Source organism: Molossus molossus, unplaced genomic scaffold (assembly GCF_014108415.1).
Source record: "Molossus molossus isolate mMolMol1 unplaced genomic scaffold, mMolMol1.p scaffold_m16_p_21, whole genome shotgun sequence".
Classification (NCBI taxonomy): Eukaryota; Metazoa; Chordata; class Mammalia; order Chiroptera; family Molossidae; genus Molossus; species Molossus molossus.
Window position 1 is genome coordinate 40,452,785 of NW_023425357.1, and position 9,698 is coordinate 40,462,482.

Sequence of the window (9,698 nt, forward strand, 5' to 3'; positions counted from 1 at the left end):
ATCTAACACTTCATTCTTATTTGTTCTTTCTCAAAGGGGAGAAGTGCCTTATGCCACTGGGTCTAATCTGTTAGTTTAATCAGAAATGCTGCTTTGAAAGTTCTAGGAAGAGATGAGCTGTGGGAGGATTCTTAATCTCAGCCTTTTGAGGACATTGCAGAAAAGCCAGGAGGGAGTGGAAGGAGAAATGTCAGTGCTTTTTAAAAACGCATGCTGGCTTCAGCAGCACATGCACTACAACTGAAACGAGACAGAGAAGACTGGCATGCCCCCACACAAGGATGACATGCAAATACATAGAGTGCTCCATATTTCTTGTTCATTTGCACTAGCCAAGATCTGCAAACAGCCCAGGTGCCCTCAGTATATGAGTGGATAAAAAAGCTGTGGTACATATACACAATGGAACACTACATGGCCATAATAAAGAAGGAAATCTTACCTTTTGCGAAAACATGAATGGACCTGGAAACTATTATGCTAAGTAAAATAAGCCAGTCAGAGAAAGACAAGTGCCATATGATCTCATATATATGTGGCATTTAATGAACAAAATAAACTGAGAGACAAAATAGAAACAGAGGCATGGATACATGGAATAGACTGACAGCTGTCAGAGGGAAGGAGGTCTGGAGGCTAGATGAAAGAAGGTGAAGGGATTAAGGAAAAAAGAAAACATATATATACCTAGCATAGAGCTTGACATGTAGCAGACACTCAGAAAATATCAGTTTTTCAATATAGATGAATTGAGGTAAAAATAAACAGATGTAGTTCCTTCTTGTTTGGCACTGTTTATGCGGTTCCCCTACCCACTCAACCAGCAATCTTTCCCAACCCATGGTCCAGGAATGGGCCTCCAGCAGTGTTTCCTGCTGCAAACTTCGCTTCTTCATGCTCTTAGACCAAGTCAGCTTCTATGTTGGCATAAGTTCCCAATAGCCTAGAAATTATTTTCCCATCCTTTAATCAACCATTCACATTCCCCTGTGACTCTATTCCAAATCTCACTCTCTTCTCTGAATCAAGAACTCAAATCCAATATGCCACTCCCTCCAATGTTTACATTTATAGAAGAGAGCTACTGTTACTTTACTTGCTATCTGTATGACATCATTATGCAGATTTTGTTTTCTCTAAGACAAATATATGGAGTGAGCTATAATATCTATATTTATTCAAAATTTTTGACTCAGAATAATAGCTCCATTGCTGGTCTGTTATAGTCATCTTTATTGAGTACAGCCTCTGTATCAGACTCAGTATGTACTGAAGTACAATGATGAATAAAACAAAATATTTGCCTTTGTTCATTAAAATACATTCATATTGGAAAACAATAAAATATATAAGACAGAAAGGCAAAATATTGTATAACCTGAGACAACATCCTAGGACAAACACCTTCAATATGTTTGCATATTTTCTAATTAATTAAATACCCTTTAACACATATACTTACAATTTATAAGTCGTTCTATATACTGTTTATGGTTTATTCTAAAGTGATTTTAAATATGCATGTATCTGAGTGAACAAAGCCTACATATGGATATGACCTGTGTGTCTTCTGACTAGATCAAAGACACCACAGTGCCCTGGAGGCTTCCTCCTGCTCATCCGACTCAGCACCTCTCTAGGGGCCACCACTCCTATGATGGCTGTCACCATACACTGATTTTGCCTGTTTTTGCACTTTATAAAATTTAAATTATACAGGATGTGCTCTTTCTTGACTGGCTTTTTTTCACACAACTTAAATATTTTATTCTGTATAAAAATTCAAACTTACAGAAACAGGCTTAATCACCTTTCTTTGACTCCAGTATCCTCATTGTACAGCTGTGAAAACTGAGGCCCAAATCAACATCTGACTTTACATAGACTGTGAAAGGCAAAGTCAGACTCTAAAAACAAACAAACAAACAAACAAAAACAAAGACAATGTTCTTTTTGGAAAAAGAAGCTAAGAACCTTGATTCCATGTATCCACATAATGTAAAACTTGCTTGTCTTCTCTGAGTCCACTCTGATTTTTTCTGCTGTGTTCCAGAGTCTCTCAACCATTTTAAAGTTTATGTCTGAAATAAAGTAGCATGCAAAAGTTTTCTATACTGGGGAAAAATTATTCTTTGAATATTATGTTATATTTTCCATTATAGGAACATCAGAGAGAAACATCTGGCCAACAAATTGCCAGGGTGAAGAAATGGAGAAATATGGGAAATGCATGCTATTCCATGGACAAGTAACAAATGATTCTTAAAGCATTGATGCCAATGCATCACATTAGAATAGTGGGGGAAAAAAAGAGCACTTTGTCCTTAGATTAAAAAAAATACAAATACAAATGTCATCAAAGGTTCATGGATGTTTTACATTTTATTCCAAGTAGAAAAAAAAAGTCTTCCATTTTTGTTGGACACTTACTTTAGGCAAGAAAGATTATGTTTATTTACAACTACATCTTTAATCATCCTGATCTAGATTGCTTAGATTTATATAAATAAAATAACCAAGACCAAGACCAAGACCAAGGAAAGAGAAATAGAGTTCCAAGGTCACCCAGTTAGTCATCAGCACTGCCAGAACGAGACTTGTTTTTTTCTGACACAATCATTCTCCCATCCCTTTCCTCACAGAATAACCTGGGGTGATATATTGAACAGACATAAATACTGAATGACAGAGAATCAATGGTTAAAGAAACACAAAAGTAAAATAAAGTACTGTTCAAAAACATACAGCTACTCTAACTACACAGAAAACATCGTGTGCAATGCTGATAGCAGATCTTGCTGGTTGGAGACAGTAAAGCCACCTGCTGCACACCACGGCTGGGGAAAGTTTCTTGTGGGTAGAGGACAGATGATTCATCTCCTGGCATGCCCTGCTTTGCATTTTTTTGACTCAATACTATAATTGTTTTCCACTTAGCTTTGAGCACCTGGACATTCAATATGGAGGAACTTAGGTAAAACAAAATGGACATCAGCTCCTACTTTTATAGCTTTGATTTTTGGTCCTTGGGGCAAGCATCATATGATTACGCAGCAGGTATGAGTAAATGTTGAATGAATGTCAGGTAAGCTTTTAAGTGGAAAATCACTTCTATTTGTGCACATGGGGCCTGTCAGGAAGGTATTTTTGACTCCCAAACCCGGAATCAATAAAATCCCTTGTTATCGTGTGTGTGTGTGTGTGTGTGTGTGTGTGTGTGAACTGATCATATTTCATTCAAAATACAATTTGAGGGGCCCTCCTGTAGACCAATTATTGTTCCAGCCTCTAGGAATAAAATAGGTGAAGACCACTTCTCTACTGATGCAGACAAGTCAGGTAAGTTTAAGAAACAGAGACTGAAGGAACTGAAGAACACTAAGAAGGCCTTGGAGCTATGCTTAGAGCTGAGACCTAAAGGATTAATGTAAACTGTACAGGTAGAGAAGGGGGGTGCAGAGGTAGGCAGTGGAAACTTTGAGGGGGTTTTTCAGATAGACAGAGCTGCAAGTGTGAAGGGCACATGGCCCCTGAAAAGGTCTGGGAGAAGACAATACTTCTATGCACGAGAAATATCTCTATTTGGAATGATAGCAAGGACATAAAATCTGAGAGTAAAAAGAAGGTAAACTCTGACAGGTAGGAGAGAAAAGTGATGAATTCTGAGAGGAAGCAAATACCAAATCATACTTGGCTTTGTAAGCTTAGCTTAACTGCTTGTACTTTATCAAATGTTTTGAAGGTTGTTGAATGGTTTTAAGTAGCAGGGGGTTATATTCAGATTGCTTTTAAGAATGATTACTCTGCTGTGTAAAAAAAAAAAAAAAAAAAAAAAAGAAGGCTGGATAAGCAATATTGAAAAGAGGAGATGTCTACCCTATTCCTTAGACCCGAAACACAGAAGTAGGGTACAGATTGAGAACCCTCAGAAGAGGGGGTGGTGGGGGGAGGGAAGAGATAAATCACAAAACTTATATGCATGTATGCATAACCAATGGACATGGACAACAAAGCCAGGGAAGGGGCTGGGGGGATGGGGAGGAGGGTGCCAATGGGGTAAAAAAGGAGAAACATCTGTAACAAAAATAAAATTTAAAAAAAAAGAAAAGAAAAAGAAAAGAGATGTGTTTCTTTGCCTAAGATGTTAACACAATTAGAAACTGAAAGAGCTTGTTGGAAATGGGTCTTGTACCATTTGGTATACTGGGATTGGCAGGATTTGAGATGGTGCCAAATACTGAGCCTGGCACAAAGTATACATGCCAATTATCTCACTTTCTCTCCACTCATTTTAGAAATGGTATACAAATGAAATCATACAGCATGTAGCCTTTTAAAATAGCCATCTTTCATTTGAAGCATGATGCCCTTAAAATCCATTCAGCTTGATGCCCTTAAAATCCATTTAGCTGTAGTATACCCTTATATAGATGTACCGTGGCATGTTTAGTCAAACTTCTAAAAACTTTTATTCAATTTTACCATTTTTTCCATTATTAACATCATCTAATGCTTATACTTCTCACAGAAAATATAGTTAAACCCCCCCTTATCTTTTGTGTAAGTGCTTCTGATTAAGTTCTTCTCTACAAGCCTTTTTCCTTAATCCAAAGTGTTTAACTCTGCCAAAGCAGAATGACTGCATGCCTAACTGTGCCCTCCAGTGTTAGCAGCTTGGCATCAGCAACAGCCCCTTTCCCAGTAGTAAGGACACAATGTTTCTGGAATTTGGCAACAGCTGGAATGGTACAGGTTCATAGTAAGTAGGTTCCTAATTCACTCTACTCCGTTTGCTCACATTAATCTTTTACTTCATAATTTTTTGTGTGTTTTTTTATTTTTTATTTTGGCAACACACTTTTAGATGCTATGATTTCTTTTTCTAAGTCATGAATAACACAGTGAGTCTGAGAGTTTGCTCTTCAGGGGAGAATACTTTTAAAGGAAAATCATATAGCTATTGCAAGAACTGAATTTAACAAATCGATACACACTTACAGCTTCATTGATGACTTGTGGTGGAGACGAAGTTGGTAGTGGCATGATAGGGAAAGACATCGATAGCGTGTTCTTACTCTAAGTGGTGGGGTTGGCATTTTGTCAGTACAATAATGATTCAAGCTCACAATAGGAATCCCCACGATGCTAAATAAAGGAGCACTTTTTTTTCCACTCATCCCGAGATTAGGGCAAGGAATAATAATAATAAAAAAAAAAGTAATGAGGTCTGACTCAGTGAGAGCAAAGTGCTTTCACTATTGGGAGTACAAAGAAAGAGCCATCCCAGGACTTCTGTGTACATTCTGGAAGGAACGCCTGCTTCCAGAAATGACAAGCTTAACCTTCTCCAAGTTTCATTTTCCTGAATTATCAAAACTCAATCTTGTTCTTTTGTTACTCAATACAGCTCCCAAAGAACTGAAATGCCTTTCTGTATTGACCCTGCAGCAGAAGGTGGCTGCAACAAGGAGGTGAGTAAAGAGGGAGCCAGTGTACTTCATGTTTTCTATAATCAGTTTCTTTCAGGTACTTCTTCAGGGACTGACTGATCCCTGCACAATGCATCTGCTCTCGATCAAGGAAAAGAAATGTGATCTCACAGTCTCCTTGTAGCTCTCCTTCAAGGAAATGATTATCTTTACGGAAACCAATGAATTTTAGGACATGGCTGAAAAGTAAGCATTCTGAGCCTGTTTTCAATTTCCCCAATACCCAGCCACAACTGGAAATTGTTAAGCAGTCTTTCTCATGGTTTCTTTCTGTTTTTACTATTTCAGTTCCCCTTATACAAATCATTTTTCACTGCAGTAAAAGAGTAAGCCAGGGAAAGGTGAACCAGGGCCAGGGAATATAATATTTGGTTTCTGTTGAGTTTTCTGGCTCATATCATTAGTTGGGGCATTTCTAGGTTGGCTTTCTGGCTGAAAAGGGATTTTTAAAAAGACGAGAATCTGAAAATAGCCCTCAAGCTGATGGTCAGAATTTAACTAGGAATAGAAGTGTGTACTTCCTCCAAAATTGTAAAGGGACATTTTCAAAAGGATCTTGCCCAGGAACCTCTCCCTTGGGATCTCTGATTTTTAAGTTTGAGGTCAAGATTCAAATATATGTTTTATATTTTCTTAAAGCCTATGAAGTAATTTTTATTCCATGAGAGCATAGGGTAAAAACAAAATCAAGGAATTTTCCAACTCTTGGGGTATGTTGAGTGGAAATTTGACTTAGTAGGAACAATTGGGTTTGAAGACAGGCAGGCCTGACGGCATGTATTTCCTCACTTTGTTAGGAACCAGCTACCGATTTTTGGAGAAGCCCCATTTTGCCATGGAACACTGCAATGATACCTTTCTTTTGAGGCTACTCTTGATAACATAATGTGCATGGAATATCCAGTGAAGTTCTTGGCACGTGGGGTGAAATGTAATTTATCAGAAAAAAATTAGATTTAGTATACGCCTTAAAAACAGTCTATTCAAGCTCCCTCCATTTACAAATAGGAAATTAAACCTAGAGACATGAAATTACTAACCCAGAAAGCCAATATTAGAGATCTTCTGACTTGTTGCTACATGTAGAATCGTTCTGACTTAGATTTATAACCTCTGTGTATACACACTTTTACAGTACATGGATACTCAGTATGTATAAGAAATACTTTCACAGCAAATTTTGCATATATATAGTAAGAAAAAACCATAAACACAGGTGAAGGATATTGGCTACTCACGTGAAAATAGAACAGATTCTGCTATATCCAAACCAAAGACTGAATTCAACATGAGGATGCAACATAAATTAACTTATTTTTATCATACTCAGCCTACATCTGATTTTGTTACCCAATAAATGTTATGCTGGAACTGTTATGTGACATCTTGAATTCAGCTGTTGTTCCAGAAGATGACATTAAAACTTCTTTAACCACCCTTCAGATAAAATAACACGTGGGTTTTACTTCCTTTGGATTTCTGGCAGTGACTGAAAACTTATTTAACATATGTCTAGAAAGACAAGCTTCAGTAGAGAACAGAAAAATGATGATTAAATTTATTAAGTGTATTCCTGAACTTACCCCAGAATGACTGGACTGACAGTTCCCACTGGATGAAGGAGACTTACAGACTGTGACCTCTGCAGTGAGAGACAGGAGGGACAGAGATTGGCATAAGAAATGCACAGAAGTTGAAAGAGAGATAAATGTTCACCCACGTCTAGTATTAAAGATATGATTTAAGCTTTGAAAGTAGTTCAATGACATGATCTATGAACAACCCCCTGTATCTACCCTGAATTGTACTGCTAAAACAAAACAGCATTTAAGCCTTGTAGAGAGTTTTTCCAACTGTTGGCCAGGAGATTCTCTTTTTCCATTTTAAAAACAAATTTTTTAAGTTACAGTACAATATTGTTAACTATATGCAGATGTTGTAGAGCAAATCTCTAGGACGTCATGCCTGAAAAAGACATGCCCATGGAACAGCAACTCCCTCGTCCCCTTCCCTGAGCCCCTGGCAGCCACCATTCTACTTTCTGCTTCTAAATTTTTTTTTTTTTATTAAATTTATTGTGTTGACATTAGTGCATTAGTGCATATAAGTTTCAGGTGTGGATTTCTATGTTACAAGATCTGTATATTGAACTGTGTGCCCACCATCGAAAGTCAAATCATCTTCTGTCACCATATACTAGGTCCCCTTCACCCCCATGCCCCATGCCCTTCCCTCTGGCAACCAGCACATGGCTGTTTGTGTCCATGAGTTTCAGTTTTAAATACCAAAAATTTGTAAAATCATATGGTTCTTAGCTTTTCTGTCTGACTTATTTCACTTAGTATAATATTCTCAAGGTCATTTGTGTTGTCACAAATGACAGTGTTTCATCTTTTTTTATGGCTGAGTAGTATTCCATTGTGTATTTGTATATCTTTATCCAATCCTCTGTCAAGGGCATCTTGGTTGTTTCCATGCCTTGGCCACTGTGAATAATGCTGCAATGAACATAGGGGTATATTTCTTTGCGAATACATGTTTTCAAGTTCTTAAGGTATATACCCAGGAGAGGGATCGCTGGGTCATATGGTATCTCTAGTTTCAATTTTTTGAGGAATTGCCAGACTGTTTTCCACAGTGGCTGTACCAATTTATATTTCCAACAACAGTGAATGAGGGTTCCCTTTCCTCCACACCTCTCCAATAGCTGTTACTACTTGTCTGGTTGATAATAGGCATTCTAACAGGTGTGAAGTAGTATCTCATTATGGTTTTTTATTAATTTATTTATTTTAATTTTTAGAGAGAAAGGAAGAAAGAGGGAGAGAGCGATAGAAACACTGATGATTGACTGCCTCCTGTATGCCCCTAACTGGGGGATCAGGCCCACAACCTGGGCATGTGCCCTGATCGGGAATAGAACCAGCAACCTCTTGGTGTACTGGTCAATGCTCAACCACTGAGCCATACCAGCCGGGTTCTTACTGTAGTTTTGATTGCATTTCCCTAATTTCCGTAGTGAGGTTGAACATCTTTTTATATATCTGTTGGCTGTTTGTATCTCTTTTTTGTTGTTGCTGTTGTTTTGTTTTTGTTTTTTTTATCCTCACCCAAGGATATTTTTTCCATTTTTTGTTCAGATAGAGTGGGAGGGAGAGAGAGGAAGAGAGAAAGAGAGAGAGAGAGAGAGAGAGAGAGAGAGAGATGTGAAAGGGACACATCGAGTGGCTGCCTCCTGCACGACCAACCAGGGCCAGGGACAAACTGCGACTGAGGTACATGCCCTTAGCGGGAACTGAACACGGGTCTCTCTGGATCACAGGCTGACGCTCTAACTGCTGAGCCAAACCGGCCTGGGCTGTATGTCTTCTTGAAAGAGGTGTCTGTTCAGGTACTCTCCCTGTTTTTTTAATTGGGTTGTTTATTTGTTTGGTGTTGAGTTGTATGTGTTCTTTATATATTTTGGATATTAAACCTTCGTCAGTGCTAATGTTTGCAAATATCATCTGCCATTTAGTCGGCTGCCTCTTTGTTTTGTTGTCGGCTTCTAAAGATTTGCCTACTTTAGATACCTTATGTAAGTGGAATCAAATATATATTTGCACACCCATGTTTATGGCAGCATGAACATATAGCCATGAGATGAAAACAAACTAAATGTCCATCAACAGATTAATAAATAACAATACTTGGTATATATTACAATGAATATTATTCAGCCTTAAGGAAAAGGAAATTCTGTCATATGTTACAACATGGATGAACCTTTAAGAAATTATGCCAAGTGAAAGAAGACAGTCATAGAAGGAAAAAATACTGTAGGGAATATTTTACTTGGAATATTTGAGAGCCATAATCTACTTTTCCTTATTAAAGTAAGATTTTTTTTTTTTTAAAAGATGGGCCAGTGCTACACTGATTTGGACAACCAAACCTAAAGACTGCATATCATTCTTTACAATAACATTTTATTCAGAGTAATTATCTAAGTGTTTCTTATAAAGGGTTTGAGATTAACCCTGCAGAAAACAAAAAAGTTACCAGGAAGAAACATGTTCTATGTTCTATTAGTTATATATATATATATATATATATATATATATATATATATATATATATAAGGTAAAGTTTGTCAATCTCTAAAGGGATCTTGACAGTTCTAAAAGTTTATAAAAGTCAAGCAGTTAAGAATTTTCTAATGGATCTGGA

At 37.4% G+C, this 9,698-nt stretch overlaps 1 non-coding gene across 1 annotated transcript; it reads left to right on the forward strand.

The window, feature by feature from the left end:
• Positions 1–210: 210 nt before the first annotated feature.
• On the forward strand, positions 211–316 carry LOC118639644. Its single transcript, XR_004961224.1, has one exon. It is a non-coding gene; the product is annotated as a U6 spliceosomal RNA (small nuclear RNA).
• Positions 317–9,698: the final 9,382 nt, after the last annotated feature.